This window comes from Ambystoma mexicanum, chromosome 6p (genome assembly GCF_040938575.1).
Source record: "Ambystoma mexicanum isolate Mex_15411 chromosome 6p, UKY_AmexF1_1, whole genome shotgun sequence".
Taxonomy (NCBI): Eukaryota; Metazoa; Chordata; class Amphibia; order Caudata; family Ambystomatidae; genus Ambystoma; species Ambystoma mexicanum.
The window spans coordinates 438,426,561-438,450,911 of NC_090935.1; the positions used below are offsets into that span (position 1 = coordinate 438,426,561).

Genomic DNA, 24,351 nt, shown 5'->3' on the forward strand with positions numbered 1-24,351 from the left:
TGAGGTAAATATGAGTTATGACAGTATCAGGTACATAAGAACACTAGCAACTACAAGGAAAGGTACCAACAACGGGCATACAGTTCAAAAATCAACTTTGAAGTGACAAAACAGTGCAGCCAAATCACACGCATAGAAATTGCATTTGCTAATTTACACAGGTTTAAATGTCAAAACGTTTTGAAAAACGGGGGAAATAGACAGAATCAGAATGCGGTTTTTATGCTGAATGACAGATGCACATCACAGGGATAATATGCAAGTGAAAGAGTGACTCGAAATTAATGGCAGGATGAGATTCTCAATGGGGAAGGAAATTCGGTTTTAAAAATGAAAGCAGTTGACAGAGAAAATCGGTTTGGAAAGGACAGGTTTCACTTAAACTAGATTTTAGTGGCTAGAAAAGAGAACGCCACCCGTGAATAGAAAGGTTACACTACAGTTGTAACCTCTTCACGCAGTGTGCCTCTTTTTAGGAAGAATTTATTTAATCAAAATAGTACTAAGGATTTACACAAGCACAGAAATGAGTGGAAGAATGGCGCTAACACTTGGAGATCAAAGACAGGGTGCACAGAGGATTCTGACAGTTTTAAGGATTTCTGCTAAGGCAGTTATGGGATTTCTATGGGATTGGACCTCATACAAGGTAACAGAGCAAAGGAGGCAGATTGTGGTTTTTGGGGAAGGGATATACTCACAACAACCACATGAATGGGGTATTTTGAACAGCGGACCGAGTTTCTGGACAGCGAGGCAATATCTGGTCACTGGTCACAGCGACGGATTCTCCTAGCAGAAAACAGCTGGGCAAAGGTCTGGTCATGGCACAGCGGCACTTCAGCTGATTGATCGGGTAGCAGGGCAAGCATGCATCACTGGATAATCCCAATGAAGGTTCAGCCACCTTTCCCTTTTCTCGCTCAGTTATTGGGATTTTTAGTGGTTTTCTTTTGGATCAATGATCCTGCCTGGATAGGGTCAGCTATGCTCTGGCCTGGCAGTGGAATATGGAATCGTGCAGGAATAATATGGAATATCTGGATATGCAGGAGCCGGAAAATTCAGAAGAGAGTGTCCTCTGTCTCTGTAAGCCTCTACCTTTTTTAAGGCAGGTGACATCACAGGATTTACGATGGGGGCAGACCTTTGGCTTGACATGCTTATAACAACTGGATTGGTCAGGAGTTATGTTACCGCCTTCCTGTCAACCGGTTGGACTTCAGCAACATGACATCAGTTCTATGGGGTGTGCTTACAAAGCCCATGCCATCCCACAGTTATTTTTGCCAACAATCAGTTTTGACATACATTGCACATTTTTACAGTTGTGGCACTATTGCAAATCATATAGACAAATTACATATTTCACACAGAGCATGGCAGTCCAACTCCCCGCTTTGTACAGTGTCATTTAGCCCTCCCAATAATCTTTCGCAATTTTCAGTGGGAAATATTTCACCTAAAATTCCACAATTTCATATATGTGTACCTATTATCACAGAGCATGTTTGCATTCATTTTTAACGTTCCACCATGTATACTTTTCCCATAATTTACATTTTCCTGCCGTTTGCGTTCCCTACATACTAGAGACAACTACTATGTCTTGTTTTAATGACACACAAATTACACAAATTACATTTAAACTGTTACACTTTCGCATTCTTGTGTGGTCCAGTTGCAAAAATAAAAGTCTTAATGTTTATTTAATAAATAGTCTTTTGAGCCAGGTGGGCTAGCTTTTGACTTCCAAATATGGTCATTCCTTTCCAGGCCACAGCCAAATGTCAGTTCAGCCCAGTGTTGCCTTGGAGTTTGTCTTTGAAGCTCTCCAGTTGGAGTGGAGGGGAGCTGCTACTAAAATGTCACACCTATGTGCACCAAAAATCCATTGTGCCAGGCTGGAGCACTGCCACAGAGTCGTCTGCGGTGCAAGTTCTTCCCCTTGGCCCATTCATAGTTTCCAGATGCTGGCCCACTTAGGGGGAGGCAGGTCCTGTTCCCAGGAAGCAGATGTCCTTTTAAGCCAGGTCCAGGTCCTGTAAAACCTGTCCAGCTGGTTTCACAGTAAATACATTTATTTATTTATTTATTTATTATTATTATTTTCTGAACCAGAAGCAAGTCTGTTGGAATAAACCATCATATATGTGTTTTCAAACAAAACCCCCATCACATTCTATGCAAAGGTGGGGCCTTAATTCAACATTTCACTTTTAAAAAGATATTTTTCTTGTTTGTAAAAGCACTATTTTACTTGTTGTCAATTTTCCTTGGCTGTCACTTGCCAATGCAGCCTTCTCTCATTCATTTTCTGAATCTTTCCAAAGCCCAAGTCATGTTTCTAATGCACAGGCACCTGTCCAAATAAATATCCCTTGATAGTGACATGAGCTAGAAGAGGGAGAGGGCTTTATATAAAGAATTTAGCTATGATATTTTGTTGCCACAGTCAAATGTTTTTCCATACGGCTTGGAATTAGGTTTTGTGATTTCACAGATCTTGCCTGATACAACCTGTCATTCACTGAGAAATGCCCCCTTTTGCTGGAGCACAACCTGAAGATTGGTGGACATAGCTGGGTCTCATTGGATCAGAACTGTGTTCTGTTGAACAGATGAAAAAGAGTATCAGAGCGCAGTCATTTTAAAAGGCAAAATTATTTCTTTTTCAGTGAAGTTTTGGGCTGGCAGCCTAGCAGCGCTGCATTTGACTTCTTTTCTTTTTGGTGCAAATTAACTTTTGTCTGGTGTCACTGAAGAAAATAATGGCAGCAATTCTCTGGGTATTTGGTGTTTCATCAATCCCCATGTGTGGCTGGTCAGACAGTGCAGCCATTATCTTGGTGACTGCAAAACACAGTTTTTAAGGCAAGACGATAGTGCTCAACAGCGCCAAAACAGCCTTTCTGCCGGTGACTGCTGAGATGTGGTTTGATGATGTAGGAGAGTTCTGCTGGCCAGTAGATGTATCCCACACTGCCCTTTCTCCCCTCTCATTTTTGCCCTAGTACTGGAACCACTCGCGGACCTGTTGAGAAGTAAGCATTCACACATGGGGGATCAGGCTGAAGGGAACCCTGGAGATTGTATCGCTAATATGCAGAAGATATTCAGACATTTCTTCAGGAATCTATCTACTAATCTCCCAATAATGTCAGATGTTATGGGTTTTGGGAAGCACTCAGGGCTAGTTGGTTCCTGGAGAAGTTGGTCGTTGGTCATCTCCCAACTGACCCAACACAAGGAGCTTGCTGGTTGTTTACATAACCATCAATCTGGATTCCCGACATACTATTTATTTTATTGATTTACTTATTTACATGTATAAAGCGCACTACAGCCCAGAGGCATCGAGGCACTGTTGCATATGATTATCTTGGGTACAATTTAAGAAGGCTTGGTTCATGGTTGTTGCTTAAAGGTTAGATACATAGGCATTCTGAACATGGGGAATTCATTACTACAATAGGAAGCTTATACACACATTTCATACAGTACAACGATGTTGATATAAAGAAGTGCTGATCACCTAACACTGGGCAGGGTTACCTAGAAATGTGTGTGTTTAACAGCTTTAAAGTCTCTTACTGTAGCAACAGCGAGAACATTCATTGCTATGTTATACAAATAGCCTGGTCTTTATTGCTTTACGAAATGCTAGGTGTGATTCAATACTTCTGATGTGAGGGGGTAGAGAGTTCCAGTGGGTTGCAGCCATGGTGGGGTAGCTAGTGCCTCCTGCTCGAACTCTACATGTTTTATGGATAGCAATTAGATTGGTGTAGGCTGTTCTCATGGGCCTGGCAGCGATAGGTTTGGATATCCTTTGGACAAGGTAGGTAGGTGCCCTGTTATGGACACATTTGTGCGCAAGGGCAAGGGTTTTAAAGATGATCCTCTTATTTGATGGGAAGCCAGTGAACCTGTTTCCTGGTCTCAGAAATATGGTCCTTTCTTGAAATCCCAGTAGCTGCCCTGAGTGCATTATTTTGTACTATTTGGAGCTTGGACATATTACTGCACAAAGTCCCTACAAAAAGGGCATTACAGTAGTGCAATCAGGAGCCAATTATTACTCTTGCAATGGTGTGACAGTTCTGTTCTGAGAGAAAGGGTCTCACTACATTAAGCAATTTAGAATGATATGCTGAGGTAGAAGCAATGGCATTAACCTGCTTTTTCATGGTGAGGTTAGAGTCCAGAAATAAACTCAGGGTGGTCATGACAGATTGGGCCACCTTAATGTAAATATTGTCAATCAGAAAGGAACTGTATTGCTTGTCCAGTCTACCTAGGGTGTCTGGAGATCCAATCAGCAGAAGTTTGGTTTTCCTCACCTTTGATACAGAGTCACAGAAACTGCTCTCCTCAACACTTGTGAAGAACTGCTTGCAAAGCTTGACTCTAACTCTCCTGCTGTTCCCATTCTCCTTGACTTCTCTTCTGCCTTTGACATGATCTCCTCCCAGGTGCTTTTAGGATCCTTCTTCTCTTCCACCACTCTCTCTACTCCTATCACCTTGGCTCTTCAACATCTACCAAGCACCTCTTGCTCACCTGATCTCTTCCTTCTCTCCTCATTTCCAGTGTTACGTTGATGACACACATCTCTTCTACAAGCTCTCCTCTTCCTCCTCTATCATCCCTGACTGCCTTTCTGCTATTCAGTCTTGGTGCACCTCTAATGATCTCTGTCTTAATGCCAGAAAGACTGAGATCCTGCCTATCGGGGCACCTGATCTCCGTTTACCTCTGGCACTCTGGCCCCCCTGGTATGCAGTTTTTATTTCAAAAATGTTATAGTGAAACACACATATATCAAGTACTATATAACAAAAGCCTGTATACTAAATGTATTTTTGGGTGGGGTAAAGGGTTACATTTGTTGGGGAAATCTTTGGGGTGGGTTTTTAAGGGTGGAAACTGAGGTTTTGGGGGGACCCCCCAACCACCCAACAAAATGCATTCGGTATACAGGTTTTCGTTATAAAATGCTCGATATATGTGTGTTTCACTATAACATTTTTGATATAAAGACATGGAACCGGCCGCCCTTAATGGGCTCACCGCCCGCTCCTTCCAGTGTCTGGGTCATCTTTGACTCCTCTCTCTCCTTTACTTCTCCCATCTTGCAACTTGCCAAGAAGGCCCACTTTCAACTTCACCTGCTTAGAGGCATTCTCCCTTTCCTCACCTTCCCCCAGAAGCTCAATGTCTCTAGAGCTCTGGTCCTCTCCAGCAACCAGATCACGTCAAGTTCTGCAATCAACTCAAGACCTTTCCCTTCTCATCCTCCTTCCCGCTCTCTCTCCCGTGCTAACCAGCCCCTCTGTCACTGAGATTGGTGGCCTGGGGGAGTACAATAGGTCCCTGGCCTTCTGCCAAATCACCCCCAGTAGCCCCCTGCTCTGCACACTGGGCCCAAATCTGCCTGCCATGTGGTTTTGCCACTGCCCACACTTACCTGTTGGTCAGCAGACCTCCCTCTTCCACTGGGTTGTCTCTGCACATGCACTTACCTGTTGCCCCCCCCCCCAACGGGCACTTCTGGTACTTCCTCTCCTAGGGGACCCTAATAGTACTTACCCTCAACCCCCACTTTTTTCCTTTTCTTTTCACTGTACTTGCACGCACAGAATGTCACACGGCTTAGTAGGACCACTGTTTCTTTTTATTGAATCATTGTTATTTCCATTGTTCGATCTCTTCCCTTGTGGCGCTTTGAAACACTGTTTTGTTGTATAAGCACCTTATAAATTACAAATAAATAAATAAAATAGTTATTAATTGGGCCAAATCTGACATATTTCCTCTTATTGATGCTGCAAACTGCCCTGAGACCGGTCTGAAGCTCAAATGGTCGACCTTGTGAAATCATTTGCTTGGGGGTAGTGCTATCCACGGATGCCAGCCAACTACATGCAAGGAATGTTGCTGCATGCATGAAAATACTGCAGTCCAAAATTGCAAAGTGGAAGAAAATGCAGCTCTTGCAGAAGGGGGAAATAGCATTGGTGAAGATAGTGTTACTACCGAAGCTCCTGTACTATTTTCTTAATGTCCCCATTAAAATGAGTAAAAGTTTCTTTGATGAAGTGAATGCCCTAGTCACATGATTCTTATGGGCCCCTGGCAGAATTCGGATGAAGGATGCGGATATGTATGAACCATATGATGGAGGGGGGCTTAGGTCCCGGACTTTGATTTATGGTATTTAACAGCGCAGACCTGCATCATTTCCCAATGGGGGCACGGAGTACATATCATCCACATGTGAAGATTGAGGGCAGGGCAGCAGAACCAATGCATCTTGGAGCGGCCATGATTAGTAGGGGATACACAGACCCTTGTCTCTTTGACCCAATGGCAGCCACGCTGGGTGTGGGGTGAAGGATACTGGAGCACTTACACATTGCATACCCGTACAGCCGAAAGGCCCCTGTATGGGGCATATTGGATATCCACCCTAGCCGATACAGGTGGTTCTGAGCAGGGTTGTCTTGTGCGGGACTCATATGCTTGGGGCATAGAATTGCAACGGTGCTTCAATATATGAAGGTCAGATCAATGTCAATGATAAGGGTAGTAAATGGCTTTGCTTTCCTAGCGGGCCAGCGGGTCATAAGTGTACAGAGTTTGTGTATGCATGCTTACCATATCAGCATTTTGTAAACACACTTTGCAGCCCTGTCCAGCATGAAACCAAAGAGCTGATCTCGGTATTGCTCACTAAATGGGCAGGGATTTCGGCACACATATATAAAAGGGGATGTGGCAAAGGGCTTGTTCACTCACTAAAGAAGTGTAATTTAACTCTAAATATCAGTTGATACATTTTAAGATATTGCACTAAACACGACTGGGAAAAATCAATGGCGATGCTGTGGATCACTCTCTTATGTGTGGTTCCCTGATGCAGACCATTGTTGTATGTTATTATCCTGACCAAAACTTGCCACATAGTGGACTTCGATATGTGCTGAGATGTCGGGGCTGCTGACAGTAATATGCTTGTGGGTCCTCTTTGGCAAATTCTGGGGTGTTATGATAAGACAGATAGGATAAAGCATAGATTCTTGAACATTGCTTTTCTTCTAGCTAAGAGGGTCCTTTTGCTGCAATGGAAACGGAGTGGGCCTCCAAGCCTGCAGCACTGGCTGAGGGACTTGATATGGGTGAATAATATTGAAGATGACTATCAATGGCAATGAATCGCTCCATGGACATATGGGTATATTTCTGGGTTAACCTGCTGATGTGAAGCAGGGTTTTGACTGATAGGCCCAGTGGGGAAGATACCCTTGCCCTAATATCTAGAGAATATTTGGTTTTTGTTCATCAATTATCTCCTTCTGTAGCATGGTTGTTATGTTGAGGAAGACTTGCACGTGCATATGGAATCAATAGATTATACAGATGAATATGTTTATTGTACTTTAACTTGCCAAGTGTTTAAATGAAAAGTAAAAATGAAAAAACAGTTAAACCAGCTAATGAAGTAATACAACTGTCTTAACCAAGTGTGCCTTCAAGCACTTAATCTATAACCATTACAAATGTCCTTGCATCAGTTACATGCACTGAAATCCTAACAAACACTTTCAAAGCCTCCCGTTTTGGCTCTTGTATAGGCTTTAAATAGGGATTTGCAAGGTACTGCCATGATATGGCCAGGTACTAGCACCACTTGCCAGCTGTTTCCATCTCATAGCCAATTAGTACCATTATGGCAGTGCCTTGAAAATATAGGTCTCCTGCCTACACAAAATCCAAAAGTGTTGGATTTGCCAAAACTTGCTTTTATATTGTTTGTATGTATGTATGAGATTAATAAAACACATACCAAGCTGAGAAGCAGCGAGACCTGTGGCAAGGGGACACACCCAGAGGCTTAAAAGTAGGGGTGCTGGGGTAATGGAGTAGGAGGACCAGGAGGGGTGGCAGGCTCCCTAGTGGTTCGTAGCTGTGAGGCAACACACCACCCTTCAATAAGCTGTACAGCAATTGGATGCAATGATATGGATACTATTAGAAGAACTGTATATTGAGGTTACTGGTAAAAGGATATGGAAAGAAGGGATACAGGTTAGGGCAAGAAATGAGAACCCATTCTCAGTTGAGGAGGTTTCACAGATAAGCTGTCTGTGAGATATTCTTTAAACAATGGGTCTCATTACGGGTCTGGCGGTAACCGTGCCAGTTAAACATGAAACTAAAGGGGTAGGGTTTGTTGGGCCCTGCATGCTCTGACCATTGAATGTGTAGTGGGAATCCTGGTCCTCTCTGGTATACCTAAACAACACCTGTCATACCGCTGTTCCTCAGGAGGCCAAGCCTGTTCGTGTCCATTTTGATCTTGATCGTGTCAGACTGGGCACAGAGAATGTGGGGCGTGGTGTTTCTAGACATGGCCTTCTTCCATCCCTGCCAACTTCTGCAGAGAGCAAACCTCACCCAATCGAAAGACCAATCCTGCAACAAAACCTCAACAGGCTGAAATGTCATGCTTGGCTGCTGAAAGGTTGAGATATAAGGGATGGGATTTGTGAGAGGATATTGTAGACATATTCCTCTCTTCTAGGAGACCTGTGATTCCATTTAGTTGGTGGTGTAAGTTTTCATTGTGGTGCTGGGAGATTGATCTGGCCACTTTTACCTGCCCCCACATGCTCTGTTTTGAATTTTCTGCTTTCTATGGCCTGAATGGGACTGTAGATAAGCAGTGTGAAATGGTATCTTGCTGCTACTTCTATTTTCAAGAGGACCGGAGAGAAGATATTGTTTTTCACTATCCCCACTGTCATGACGGATTGGGTAATCAGTTTCTTCCATGGCAGTTTGTTGTTCTGGCATGGGAATTGAATTTAGTGTTAACGTTTCGTATGGGCTCTCCGTCTGAGCTGCTCTGTTCTTGTTTATTACGATTGCTCACCCTTAAGGTGATTTCCCGGGTCGCCATTGATTATGCTAGATGGGTGAGTGGGCTCTGTTTGTTGTCAGTTAAAACTCCCTTATTGTTTTTCTCAAAGGAGAAGGTGACATTGAGAGTGAGAGCAGCCTTGTCGTTGATTTTCCTCTCTCTCAAAAGATCCATCTTCCTGTCTTTTTTCCTTCGCCTCACCCTTCCAAGCCGGAGGAATAATTCCATAGGCTCTGTAAGCGACTTCAATTCAACACTACAGCTAAGTCAATGCCTAGTCTGGGATGCTGATGGAAACCCTTATTGATGTATTTTTATGTCCAGTTCCTTTACTCTGGATGACAACCCTTATATAACACCCCTCTCTTAGAATCCCCCTGACCCCACTGAGCCAAGAAGTAGGTTTGTTTTGCAAATTAAAAGGTTTATTTGAAAATTAAACACTATATATATATATATATATATCACACGTTTATAATAACTTAATATTTGATAGCACACTTGTGAAGAGGATAGTGATCAACAATGGATAATGTTACAGTGGTACACTCTTTTTGATGGCTTAGAAGTGATATAGAGAGGATAAAGTAGCTGAGAATGCTTTTATGGCTTCAAGGAGAATGCAATGATGAATGAAAATGCAGTACAGAAAATAAACTTGATATGACTTCAACAAAAGACAATGTAATCACTTTTCTTTGACAATTCACCCCCCCCCCTTTATGCAAGCTAAAGAGATGGGAGGAAAGCACACAGTTCTCAGGAATGCAATCAGATATAATTCAGTTCCCCCCCTAGCAAGCTTAGAGGAAAACAGGTAGGAGTCTTAAACACAGGCAATATACTTTGATGTGGTTGCAATTAAGTGAAAAATATGCAAAAAATGCTTTTAATTCCCTATAGGAGGTTCAGGGTGGGTGATAGCTACTTTGTATTAGTTCAGGATCACTTTAGCAATGCTCTATGAATGATTGTCAGGTTGCAAACGAATTTCAGCAAAGGAAAGCAAGGACAAATATTTTTACACGTGGCTGAAATTAAGCGAAATGTCAAATCGCAGCAAATTTAGTCGCGTGCGTCGAGAGCAATTACGGAGGGAGTTGCAAGCTCAGGATGACAGATGACAGTTTTCAGGTTTAAAGATGACAGAATGACACGATTCTAGGAGGCAGTTCTAAATAGGTTAAAATAGTTTGGATTAGATTATTTTAAACTAAGATATTGGGTTTTGCACAGTTCTGGCGGTACTCACACTATATTTTGGACAGGAATGCGACTTCGCCACGGATCGGGTCAGGATTGGACTGCGGTTCCCTCGCCACGGACGGTCTCGGCCTGGTTCTGCTCACTGGATAATTCTACCTTCTGGGTCAGCTCTGCTAGCGGCACTGCACAGCGGTCTGGATCTCTGGTTCTGACAAAAGTTCTCGGCACTGCACGGCGGTCTGGTCTCTGGTTCTGCCAAAAGTTCTTGGCAAAAATTCCAACAGCTCGCACGGCTGTTGAATAGTTTGCAAATGATTTGGAGGCCTGCTGAAAAAGGATTCAGCTTGTGGATTCAGACCTCTCTGCTACAAATTCTGGAGTTAATTTCTGGTCTCTGAAGATTGATGGATTTGAAGTCTGGATCTCTGGATGTGAAGTCTGAAGTCAAAATGCTCAGCAGAAAGTGAAAAAGCAAAAACCTATCTGGCTTCCAGTGGCTCTTTTTATGTGTTTAGAAAGTGGGTGGGTCGGCTAATTCTGCATGCCCAACCCACTAAGGGTTCTGATAGGTTGAAGAGTTTTCTGTGCTCTCACTGGAGAACAGAGTTGTGTGTCAGAGTGAGTCATGAGGTGTCATCTTTATGGCATACAGAAAGAACACTCCCCTTGTCAAATTGAACACATCTATTTCTGATCCAAATACATATTTATCTATGTACCATTTTTCTAATATTATACATCCAGTTAACATATTTTCTGTAGCACCAAACCATCCGTTCCCTGTCTTTGTAAGATGTCGTGTCTAATTATGACAGAATTCTGCCCTTTTCATCCAGATCACGACCTCTAAACCTTTCCAGATTTTACACAAATGTGCACCCTCCTTCTACACACATTCCAGTAATCTACTAGGTCTCTAGCATAAACCCAGTGTCTGTAATATCAATAAATAGCGGGGTTTTGCCTCAGAACATGGTACAAAGTTGAATCAAGTCTTGAATTGTGGGTACATTTCTTAGATTAAGGTTCTCCAAATTCACATTTTTGTGAGCTTAAAACAATATTTTAGAAGCATTTAACTTACACATATATTTGCTGCAATATGATTCCACAAAAGTGTCTGAGTCCACCCCCAGAAACTTGGGAGTACCACATGTCTCTCCTCTCCCAGGCAGGGCTCTGTTTACAGTCCACGCTGAAAATCAACATACCCCATTCAATTGGAAGAGTCTATTGTGTCGGCTGAGGTCAGCAGGCCAGGGGGCCACTCTGCATTTGGTTAGCATGAACCTGTGATTTCCTGGGCTGTTGATTGGGTCTCTGAGGTGAGAAGGTTTCCCAACCTCTTGGCCTGTTAATGCAATCAGATTGTCTCTGGGAACAGAAGGTGGTTAAGAGTTTTAATTAACCAGCGGGCCTTTGAAGTTTCCAGCTGTCTCAGGAGCCTGATTAGCTTCTGAAGTAGCAGTTCTCCTGTCAGAGTTTAGACCGCTAGCGCCGGTTTGTGGACAAAGCTGGTACTGCACCCATTTTTGGGATCTGTCTTGAATTAATGCATTTCAATAGAGTGGTCTTTTGCTTGATAGTATAGGATCCTTGCTTAACATTGTTTTGATGGCATCCTTACAGTAGAGTGGCGATGTGGAACCCCCCACAAGAAGGTTGTATCTTTAGAGTGGTCTTGTGCCCATGATTCTAGCAACTTTTTGACATCAATAAAAACTGATTTTGAACAGAACCATCTTTCTTTGCACTGGTGGATGGCAGATTAGGTGACCATTTTGGGGTGCTCAAACTGCGCGGTTCTCCTGGATTCTGGCGTGAATGTGGGCGGCGACAGCTCATCCCCACATCTACCCAGTCTATTGATTTAGTTTGTTCTGGGATAGAATAATGGGCGGCGACAGCTCATCCCCACATCTACCCAGTCTATCGATTCAACATGGGCCAAAACCCTTGACAGCTCAACCCTCAGCTACTACATCTCTCGTATGAAAGAGGCTACAATAGATGACCAGCATTTCGTTGGACCTGCTGTTGGACATGCTTTCAGGGCTGTGACCAAACAAACACTGTCAAAGTGGCTGATATTTTGCATCTCGGAATGCTATGATCTGACTGGTAAAGATGTGCCTGAGAGTCTGAGGGCACATTCCACGAGAGGGCTGACTGCCTCCTCAGCTCTGCAGTGTGGAATTTCTGACTTCTTGTCTGACTTCTTTGCACACATTTAATACAAATTACTGCTTGGATTCTAAGTGTGATCAGGTCACTTGTTTTAGCAATGCTGCCCTTCAGAGTTTTCTGGTTTAGGTGGTTGTGTTGCTCTCCTTCCTACTCTGAGTTGAGGTCTTTAAGAACAGACTAAATCAGAGACTCACCCCCTAAAGTGTGCCTGAAATAAACCTTTAATGAGTCTAGCAATTATTGTATAGAATTCTAGAAAGACAAATTATTTGTTATTCCTATTCCTATTCTTTCTTATTCAGGGTCACTGCTCAAAGTGTTACACTTTTGGTGCCACCTGTTTTTTTTAAGAGGTCTGAACAAGAAAGCCAGCCACTCCAGAAACAAAGAGCCCCATAGCACTGGCCACAGCCCAGGAGCTTTTCTTTTTTAAATGAAATATTTAGGGGTAGCAACGGAGACCACTGGAGTAGCAAGAGAGACCTCAGGGGTCGCAGCATCGACCCCCGAATTATGTCCTTGCTTAATGTTCTGTCTGGATGTTCCTCCCATGGATTACTCATCGACCTCACAACCTAACCCGCTTGTTGAATAGCTAGTACACCTTTGTTCTGCAGTGCCTCAGCATGAAAGTGCTAGGGAGAAAAGGTGGAACTAAGGTCAGGGGGCGCTGTGCCTCAATATATACTGGACCAACATAATTTCCAGTGCGGGGCACATAGAGGCATCAAACGTAACCGACATAGAGCCGTGATGCGCCACTGGCAGCAGGAAAGTTTCTAAAGAGCTGCTGTGCTGGGAGATAGATATTAAGATGAGAATTCTGTGCTTGGAACATCCATCAGAAAGAACATTACTGAGAGGTAAGTCATTTGTTCTTTAGCACAATTCTAAACTGCCGAAAATGTGAAAAATGGGATGATCTGTCAAAGGAAATTCAGAAACTAATTATATTGTATTACTTGGAGTTTGCCTTGAGAATCGAAATGGTTAACAATGGTGTGCCACAGGTAAATTGATTCCTTCCACTTGGTTCTATGGGCTTCAAGAAGATACAGAATGGGGTTTCCACAAATTACATATGTACTGAGCTGGTTCAGCAAAATCAGACTTTTTACACTGCAGGGCTCTTATCTGAGGCAATGCTGCCCACCACTTCCTAAGTGGTGGCTCTTGTTTAAGCAAGTTTACAAATTGGTCACAATACTATGGCAAAGCTGATCTTTGATTACATGGCTTGGTTAAGTCATTCTGTAAATTAAATATTCTCCTGGAATCTTTGAGTCCCAAGAGAATATTATTTTAGAGTTCTTTTTGGCCAAGAGGAGACATGTCCCAAAGCTCTGTTTTCAGTCTTGGCAGAAGCAGCGATTCTGCCAGACCTTCACTGTGCCCCTACAAAACCAACAGGTAAGGAAGCCACCAACGCTATGGGTCAGGCCATAAGTAGCAATCCAAATGCTGGAATTCTCCTGGCAAAACAAAGTAGATAGCTTGAAATGCATGCCGGTGCTGAGGACTTTGGGCTAACATTTCAGGTATGGTAGTAGCAATCTCAATCACAGGACTCGGTGAGTCCTCAGCGAGTCCACCCACCCAGCCATGGGAATAAGCAAGAGCTCTGTCATTCTGGGGTGGGTGTCCGGGACAGAACACTGGCAACTGTATTACCATCTGAATAGCTCATTTTTACCTGTTCTTTTTTTAACCTGCTCCACTCTTTTCTTGGTGGACAGGTATGGGCTACCTTTCAAGAAAGTCCACTGCACCACTCCTGTAGTATACCCTGAGATTTGCAGAACGCCTTAATTAGGTGTGTGACCACTTTCTGGAAGAAAAAGCATAAAACTAGAGAAAAGAAATAAAATTATGAGAGACTTCTGATAGACCACCACAGCAATGACTAAGTTACAAGAGCAGCACTTGTCGGTCAACTAGTGCAAGTGGATCTAAGTCACCTGACCTTTGCCCCCATTAACTGGCTAATCACTGCTTATCGTTTGGTGCTCGTATTGGCACTCTTTTCCGTAGTCCATTTACTTTCTTTCACTTCTTAATCTGCCTTCCAGAGTTTTCTTCTTTTGTAGTTGGTGAGCTGGTGCAAGTGGATCTAGGTCCCCTGACTTCTGCCCCACTCACCTGCGTATAGCTGTAAGGGATTTCAATCAGGCACTCAACCAGGTCTCGCCTAGCATGTAGCGCGCGATGAAACCCTTATTTATTTTTGACTATAAGTTCAACATTCTGAATGATATACCACTCATATCACACCCGTTTCAAAATACCCCCCAGGTCACACTGAACCAGGAATCAGGCTAGTTTGTAAAGGTAAAGATGTATTTATTTCATATTCAAATCACACATAAGTTTAATATATATATATATATATATATATATATATGTATGGGGCAGCAATCAATTCAGAATATCAAGCAATTGAATTCACTTATAATGATACAGCATAGGAAGCACAGGAAAAAGAACAGTTTTGTTTTGTGCACAGATAGCGTTTAGGTTAAGATTCCCCCTGCAAAGTTTTGTTTAAATACAAATGAGCAATCCTACACCAATGTGAGTAACCAGCAGGTATTCAGGAATGAAAGACACATTCTAGAGTTTATAGGCAATCTTCCCTCCCCAAACAAGAGAGAAACCCGTTTTTGGCAACAAACACTTTTAAACTGAGAGATGAAAATGGTTTTGTAAAATACTGCAAAAGGGTGCAAAAATGCTTAAATGGAGAAAAGTTCTAATGCAAGCAGCACTAAACAGGTCCTAACATACATGAGCTATAATATAAATAAGAATACACACTTCAGATCAGGATGGGATGGAAGAAGCACTTTGAAATGGGCAGAAGACACATGTAACCTTGGCTAAATTGCAAATTCGCGGCAAACATTTACTATGCGATATTGGAGAAAAATGGGTCAAATACACTGTTCGGCAAACTGAAGAAGTTATAGAGGTTTTAGTGAGAGGTGTTTTTGCAAAATAGGCGCGAAAATGAAAACAGTAATTTGATTTAAAAATGACAGATAGGTTTTCTTATACTAGATTAATGACTATGAAAAAGAAGAGACCACACATGAATCTTCACGGCTATGTGGCCAGCACAACCGTTCACGTGATGGATCCTCAATTTCTTCTGGGATTTACTTTAGTTACTTCAAAATCACTAGGGAGTTTTGGTTTTGTAACACAGATGAGAGAAAAATCAGTGCAAGAAGGATTCTAACAATGCTATGGTTCTGAATTAAAGATGGGTTGGGTTGAGATTGGGATAATACAATACAGATATGCTATGGGTTACTGTTCTTCCTGTTATACTTACAGTCCTTTATAATTAAATTGGACTGTCAGTTCTGGTCAATGAATCAGGTAAGGTCTACCAGCAGCAGGGCACCTCTGGAAGGATCGGATCAGCGTCGCGGTTCTGGTCAATTTCGGACTGCGCCTCAGACTGGATTTGGAAGGGCCCCTTCTGGTTACTGGACACAGTAGAAAGCAGGATGAAAGTTTCAGCAGTCAAGCCTTAATGGTAGCAAGCCAAGCTGAATCAGAATTATTCTTTTAAGTTCTGTATGTTTGCAATTGGGTCAAGCTAGCAAGCTTTCTTTCAGCAATGATAAGTCTAGATTCTGCAAAGAAATCTGGATCTTCAAAGAGTTCTGGAGTCAGCTACATCATGAAGAGTTCTGGAATAAGGTGCTGGGCTGAAATCTGCATGGGTTCTGGAAGCAGTGTGTGTTTTGTGTAGTGAAACTGCTATCTTTATACATTACAAGTTTATGCCGTAGGTGGAACTTCAAAAACACACCCCCATGTCTGTGAGTGGCTACAGGCATGTGCTTTGTCCTGGTTGGCAGTCTGAACAGAGCTGTTGTCTTATGACAGGATTTAGGCACTCCCACCTTGATTTTTACCAAAACATAACTCTTGCACACATGTACATTTCTAACATTATGTACCCTAACACAATTGGACACATATATTTCATATTTGATTGTCTACGTTCACATTCACTCCCCATCTTTGTGCATGCTGTTTTGGTCATTCTACGGATTGTTATCAATTTCAACTATAACAGTTTGGATTAATCATTTCTAACTCTGTACCTCTCTGGGCGCATGATGTACATGATCAGTTGATCATGTACATACAATATTAAGTTGGCAACAGTAATAGTTTTGCCACAATCAGTGTTTTGGTGTATCTTTGGTTCCTTATGTAGTAAGAACTCCTACCAAATCTTCAACTGTCTAGCATGAGTTCAGATTTATAAGTTTCTATTTTTCACTTGTCTACTTATTTTGGCTGCCATATTTAATGTCATAAATTTCTGAGGCAAAAATAAGTCATTTCCATTCAAAATCCAGGCCAGGTTTTTTTTTCTTACTTCCAAAGTGAACAAATGGCCAGTCCTTTGAAGTTCACTGAGAAACCTACTCCACTTCCTGCCCCTCCATTAGGAGGAGGGGTGTCCAAACATTCATTTGGCCTTGGGTTAATAAGCAGACGAATGTCTGAAGCTTTCTTTGTTTTCTTTTTTTTGAAATTCAATATTTTAATCAGTATTTCATTCAGTTTATAAACACTTGGATAAGGCTTAAATTCAACAGGTCAGCTTATCCAGGATCAATTTCAACTGGTAACATTTTTGTCCTCTGTTTTTTCTTGGAATTTAGAGAGAACACTGATGATATTACACGCATGACACTTTCATTTTAGACAGAAGGGCACCAAATTTCCAAATTTGCACATGTTCTATTTCCTCCCAAATCAAGGAATATATTTAGAATATTCCAAAAGGGGTGCAGTCTATACTTGGAATATTCCAAAAAGGGTGCAAACACCAGTGATTTAACTAATAATCAGCTACTATATGTGTGTGTATATGTCTTCTCTGGTGGCTAACAGGATGTCACTTCTGAGTAAACCCTTTCCCACATTCAGTGCACTCAGGAAGTTACAGCCCTGTATGTGTTCTCTGATGGCCAATAAGAAGTCCCTTCCTAGCAAACCCTTTCCCAGATTCAGTACACTTATGAGGTTGCTCACCTGCATGTGTTCTCTGGTGGTTAGTAAGCTTTCCCTTCTGAGCAAACCCTTTTCCACACTCAGTGCATTCATGAGGTTTCACACCAGTATGTGTTCTCTGGTGGATTGCAAGAGCTTCCTTCTGAGCAAACCATTTCCCACATTCAGTGCACACATGAGGTTTCTTACCTGTATGTGTAATAAGCTTTCTTTGTTTTTATTATGCGGGAACCATTAAGCAGCCATTAGCCTTCCTGTAGAGTGCTGAAATGTGAATCTTCCCAGGCTGGGCTGTCGGATCAGAATTAAATAGTTGATTAGCTCCAGACTGGGTTAATTTACATTACAGTCTTTTCATTTCACATATGAAATACAAGCACAGTTTATACAGGATTTGGACTTCTTAAAAGAATTAGCCCTTCACAAACATAGGCGATTTTTTTTCTCCATTTTAATCAGGAAACAGAAACACTTTTAAACTGGGTTTGACATATAATTTTCTTAAGCAGCTGTCAGTCAGTGGTGCCTGGATTCCTCTGACTGCCTGGAGAATCTTTGATTTCAGCACACTTTACTTTCAATAATTCACTGGGGAAAATGACTGAATTTAGCGCCAAAAAAGCACCGAAGATTGCCATTGTTTAGGAAGCTGTATTTAAGGGCATTTTTGGATTTTAGCCCACTTCTGTGGCATTGATTCATGTGACAGGTGACAGATGACAGCAGTGATTCCTGTTTTCACACCAACTTTGCAGGTGTGTGTGGCAGGGTGTGCAGCTCTTTTGTGGTTTGAGAACCATGCGCAATTATGCAGATTTGGCGCGCACAGGATTATCGCCTCCATTTTTGGCAGTTTTCTTTCCCCATTGGCAAGGGGGTGCTGTGTGGCGCATTGGTGTGGATAAAAATATTCCACATTACTGCTAATCTGTTGGTGCCCTTTTGGTGTACCTGACCCTACCAAGGCAATGTGACCAAGATCCCACCTTCTCGCACAGCTCATTGGTCCTCCCCACCTACCTCAACACCACTAACTAGTTCACCAGATTCCTTAGTAAGGACAGTGCTGGGTGCGCCTTTTGGGAATTGGATTGCGCCCAGAACTGGACCATGTGTCTTTGGCAGCCACAAACCACTCCTATGCTCATAGGGGCCCACATGCTCAACATCACTGATCCTCCAATTTCCCAAACCTTTTCAATGTTTCTCTCATCACCTCCACCTTCTGGGCTCCGCTGACATTTCTTAACGCTTATTAAGGCCTACTGTTGCAACTGACGTTGCCAATTTTCTCACTAAACACAAGCTGGATCTTCATTACCAAAACATGACCGTTCCCCACTTCATGATTTCTATATCCTCTTTTTACCAGGATATAACATTGAACATGCTGCCCGGTAAGGGAAGACCGAAGAGGTGTGGCAATCATACATACATCACCATAGTGCATAGCCAGCTGGCAGTAATATCCATATGAATTCCTGCTCTCACACAAGGAGTTCACCACTTTTCACCTCACATACCGCCCACCTCACATGTGTGGTCCATTCATGGATGAGATCACTGACCTTTTCCCATCAGCCTCTGTCACACATTTAACCAAAACCTTCCTCTCTGACTAAAGCCTACCAGGAACCCAAGCAACTAAGGGAACCAGAGATGCTCTCCATATCCTGGCAGACTCCCTGCATATAACTCAACATGTTCAAACCCACATCAGGGGAAACATCCTTGACTTTATTCTCTCATCTTCACCCTCATGAAAGGCCTCAATCCTTTTCTGCTTCACTGAACAGCCCAATGCGCCATCCCTATTCCCTTAGCACACACTCTCCATACCCTAAAGTGATACTGTAAGCCCACTATGCTTGCCATTACTCCTTTAAAAGCACTCTGATGGAAGCACTGGTAAACAGCTTGATCAATCTTTCTGACCACCTCACCCCTAACATTGACAATTTACTGAAAACCATCAGCCAAAGGTTAAAAATGCCCCATTAAGATGATGTTATACCAAAGTAAAACCCTATACCCTGTGGTACACCCATTTGTTTGACAACATACACACCACCTGAGTGCCTGAAAAGCTCTGGTGCAAAGCTTGCCAACCTGACCGCCACAATGTAAGGCACAATGTACTACTCATCAAGACCTCATCACGAAAGCCAAAACACTGTACTATTCTACAATAATTGTGGCAACAACTTACTGAGCCCAGTCCTCCTTGCTGCAGTCAAACACTTCTCCAACCCCCTACCAGATCCAGAAATACTTGGGTCCATGGAGGACTAAAACTCCATCAATAATTTATTTTATTACTAAAATCGGCACAATCAGACATAACATCAGCGCATCTAAATCAGTTGCACTGCTGTTATCAATCCCACCTCACAAATCCCAACCTCAGACTGCATTCAGAATCCTCTCTCCCAAGGCTTTTGGCTATATTCTTGCCTTACTAATGTCAGTCAGTTACGGTAACAAAGGTCTGCATACTCCCATATTAAAAAAGGTCACAGGACACACCATTACGGCTCTCCTCCAAATAATGTACACCTCACGCAGTTAGGGCATCTTACCAAGCTGCCGGAAAACTGGACTAGTCTGCCCATTCCTTAAAACACCCTCTCTGAACCCAGAGGACCTTACCTACTACTGAATAATCACCAGCCTCCCATGTATTGGTAAAATCATTAAGAAGGCAGTAGCCAGTCAAATCCATGAGCAGATCATCAGCCACGGCTTGCTGTCACATTTCCAATCTTGGTTCAGCCCCAATTGCAGCACAGAAACAACTTCTATCCATGCGCTTGACAATACTCTCCAGATCAGTGACCAAGGAGACTCTTGCCTCCTCGTCCTTCCGGACCTTTCAGCTGTCTTTAATACGGATGACAACTGCGCTCTGACCAGAGTTCTCAACTTGGTTTAATCGTACCCATCAGACAGACAGGAAGTTGTTCAGATGGGAACCTTTAGATCTGACCACCAGCTGTTTACCAGCTGAGTACCACAGGGCTCAGTTCTGTCCTCAATACAACCTGTACATGGATCTGCAAGGTTCTCTCCTTACTGTTCCATACATCTCTTTACACCAATGTACGAATGATAGCTAGATGTACCAAAAGGTGAACTGCACCCACAATATCAAACACCTCCATAAATGCCTTGCCACTATTCATATGTGTATGACAAGCTCATACCTAAAGCTTAACCCAACCATAGTAGAATTTCTCTACTCTGTCACCATCCAAACAGGAAATTATCCAAGGAAGGCTGAATGAAATGCACTTGACTGAGTTCACTCCTCAAAGTGTTCTCTTTACCAAGTCCTTCAGGTTCATCATAGACAGTAACATTTCCTTCCAACTGCATATTAACACAGCGCCTCAGAACGCTTTGTTTGCTCTCACACTGCACCATATTTACACCTTCCTCCCACAATTGGACTCGGGCACATGGTACAGGCTCTCATAATTGCACACATTGATGTGGGATTCACCCTCAAAGCTGGGCTTCCTGCAACACACCGGACCCCTCTGAAGATGTTCTATCACATTGAGGCACACCACGTTATAGGTTCCAATAAATTTGATCACATCACTTTTTGAGTGACCTAAATTGGCTATCTATCCCCACCAGGATTTCCTTGAAAATTGTCTGCATCACATAAATGGGAACTATCACGTGAATGCCTGTCTACCAAACTTAACCCCTCTGGTGGTCCACCCTCCTCCAAAAGGCAGACCATCATAAGGCTTGAAATAAAACTAGCAAGAAAGGAGAAGAGCAGGGAACACTCTTTCTCCTGCTATAGCACAGCATACTGGAATAACATTCCAATTGGGATCAGAACCACTCCAACTCTACTGCAGGTAAGAAAAGGACTCAACAACGAGCTTTTTAATTCCTTGGTTTGTCTTAGGATCCACTGTCCTCATATTATCACTGCTCAGTGATTGTCAGTGATTGGGCCTCATTGCAAGCCTGACGGTCCGGAAACAACGGTGGCGGTAAAACCGAGTAACACCACCCGCCTGCAGACGTAAATGGAAACACCAGCACCGTTATTTACGGTGCCAGTGTTTCCATTGTCCCCATTCCCATGGAGTCCTGTGGGACTCCATGGGAATGGAGATTAATGGAATTACACCTCCGGAATTACCGGGTCACCGGGGTTGTGATGCCCCAGTGATTCCGGCAATCACTGAGGCGGTAATTCATTCCAGGTCCAGCGGCAGCCTGCCGGATTTTCCGGCATGGCTACCGCCGGACTCGTAATGAGGCTCATTGTCTTGTAAATGTACCTATATTGTTCTCAATAATGCATTTACAGAGCTCCGTTGCTCAGAAGCTAGGTTTGTACTATATATAACAAAAATACGAAACCGTAAACATAGGTGTGGATAACAGGAGGAGGAGTGGCCAAGAGCCAACAGCTCCTTTTTATACTGTCCTTGAGGCAAGCCGGTTGACCGGAATAAGGTGCGAGCCCCCCAAAGTGGTTTTCGAAACACTCAACCACCCAGCCTGCAAGGTAAAAGAGAGGAAATAGGGTATTGTAAACATGCCCGATTACGGACATTCAGTGTAACTCTTTAATCAGATACCAGCCACTATCCAAGATGATGGCCTCATTATGAGTAGGGTGTTAAGGGATACCGGGCACTGTTAAGGAGACCAGTGCCGGTAATCCCTTACCGCCCTACTACGAGTTCTCTTATCGGGTCCCTCCTTCAACACCTGGTTTTACCATGCGTTATGGACGGGACCCGCTAAGGGACTTCAGAGCTAATAATGGTACCGCAAATTGTGGTACCGTTATTAGCTACTTCCCCATTCCCATTGAGCCCTAAGGGGCTCAATGGGAATGGGGAATGGTTTTATCAATGGGGACGTACCGGTCCCGCAAAGGTCGGACTACACTACACATTGAACGAGACCGATGCCAGTACCGTTATTGGAGGCAGTCATGGCGCAAATAACGCCATGACTACCTCCAATCTCGGAATGCCGCCCGATGACTCTCACAACATAAAGCCAACCAGTACCATCACAGACGACCTGATGACCCAAGCCCCTGCACCAGCCCCAAAACAGGCACTTTTATGACCTAATCAAGCTACCCTGATTTGCTGGGTTGCAATGAGGACTAGAATGCTTGACAGTAAATCCTCCACACAGGTCTCCACCTTTGTCAAGCAAATACTTAAAATCTGGCACCAGCATTGCAGACAGATGGCATTGCCAATGAACCATATCTGCAGGATACCATGAGAAATCATAACCTCTTAAGTTAAAGGGTATACTTTTGAGGAATGATCTATAGGATCCATGCCACGGGTTTATTCTTTGAAGCATGAACAACTTGCTCAGATATTCTCGGCCTTAAAATGGAACTGGACAGAGAGAGGCTCAAACTCATAGTTTCACAATGGGGAACACAAAAAAACAAAGTAAAAATGGAACGCACAAAAACAAGCGGTCAATAACTGTGGTAGAAAACCAGATCTTATCTTCCACAGAGGGGATTGGGGGGGGGGGGGTCTTTGAGAAGTACCAACCTATAAATGACCGTCTTCTTAGATGCCATTGTATACTGAGCAACCATATTCCGAGTACCCTGTAACTCAAACAAAAATGCATCAGAGAAACCAGGGGTTGTAGCTGAGTAACATATGGAAATGTCTGCAGGTGCAAACCATACAGGCAAAGGAAAGGTATCACCCTGCTAGCAGAGTGTATGCAGTTGATGTATGCAAACGGTACTGTAGACAGCACCATTTTTCCATTGGAACATATCACCTTTACAAAACTTTACATGTACTGCTCCTGCAAATTATTCACACTCTTTGACTGACCGTTGGTCCATTGATGATACCAAGAGGACAGGGCATGCCTCACTTCAAAAGATGTTCACATGGCCCAGTGACATTGAGACACCTTGTGATACCTAGTTTGAAAAACCATTTCACGTCAACCCATAAAGGCAGCAATTTGTGATCGAAAAAGTGGTCCTGCTCTTAGGCCCTCAGTAAACTCTTCAAGGATTTTGGAACCAGAAGAAATGTTGGGTTTTCTCAATTTTTGTGACAGATCCTTATTGAGGGCAATCATATATGCACATTAGTTGGGTAATTTGCATGTGACACAAATGCACATGATTCTCAACACGTGCACGCCTGCAAACTATTCTGTTATACTTGAACCTTTGTAACTCTGCTACAAGGGCCTCATAGACCTCATTTGCAAAGGTTCAGGGAAACATGAGTAATTTGTACTTTTGTTTGTTTGCTTTTTTGAATCGGGTGCATTTGACTCATGTTCCCAGTAATCATTTTAAGTATCTCAAAGTGTTGCTTTCCGTTTTTCCTCTTTTTATCCTCGCTGGAATGTTACCACACAGAAAAAAACCACCATAGCCTCTCTAGTTCTATGGGGCTCAAAGAGAATACCTGTTCATTCCAAAAAAGAAGTTGACAGTAATGTAGCAGATTATTAATGGGGTACTGGGACGAGGAAGAGGGACATGGGTGTAGTGGTGTAATGGGGCCAGGAAGAGGGAGGTGGCGATAACGTATGGCATTACTAATGGGTTACTGGGATGAGGAAGAGAGAGGTAGGGGTAATGCAATGGATTACTATTGGGGTACTGGGTTGAAGAAGAGGGAGGTGGGGTAATGGAGTACTGAGACAAGAAAGACAGAGGTAGGTTTATTGGAGTACTGGGATGAGGAAGAGGGGGTGGGGTAATGTGATGGATTACTAATAGGGTACTGGGATGAGGAAGAGGGAGGTGGCAGTAATGTAATGAATTACTGCTGGGGCACTGGGATGAGAAAGTGGGATGTGAGGTAATGGAGTACTGGGACAATTAGGAGGAATGCAGGGGCCATGGAGTACTGGTATGAGGGAGAAAATTGCAATAATGTAAAGGATTACTACTTGGGTAAGGAACAGGGAAGTGTGGGGTTTCCAACAGACTACTGGGG

General features: G+C 43.1%; 1 protein-coding gene across 2 annotated transcripts in view; it reads left to right on the plus strand.

Moving 5' to 3' along the window:
• PARP8 (poly(ADP-ribose) polymerase family member 8) overlaps positions 1-24,351 on the plus strand; it is a 1,351,312-nt gene that overhangs the window by 1,321,694 nt on the left and 5,267 nt on the right. The window lies entirely within an intron of this gene.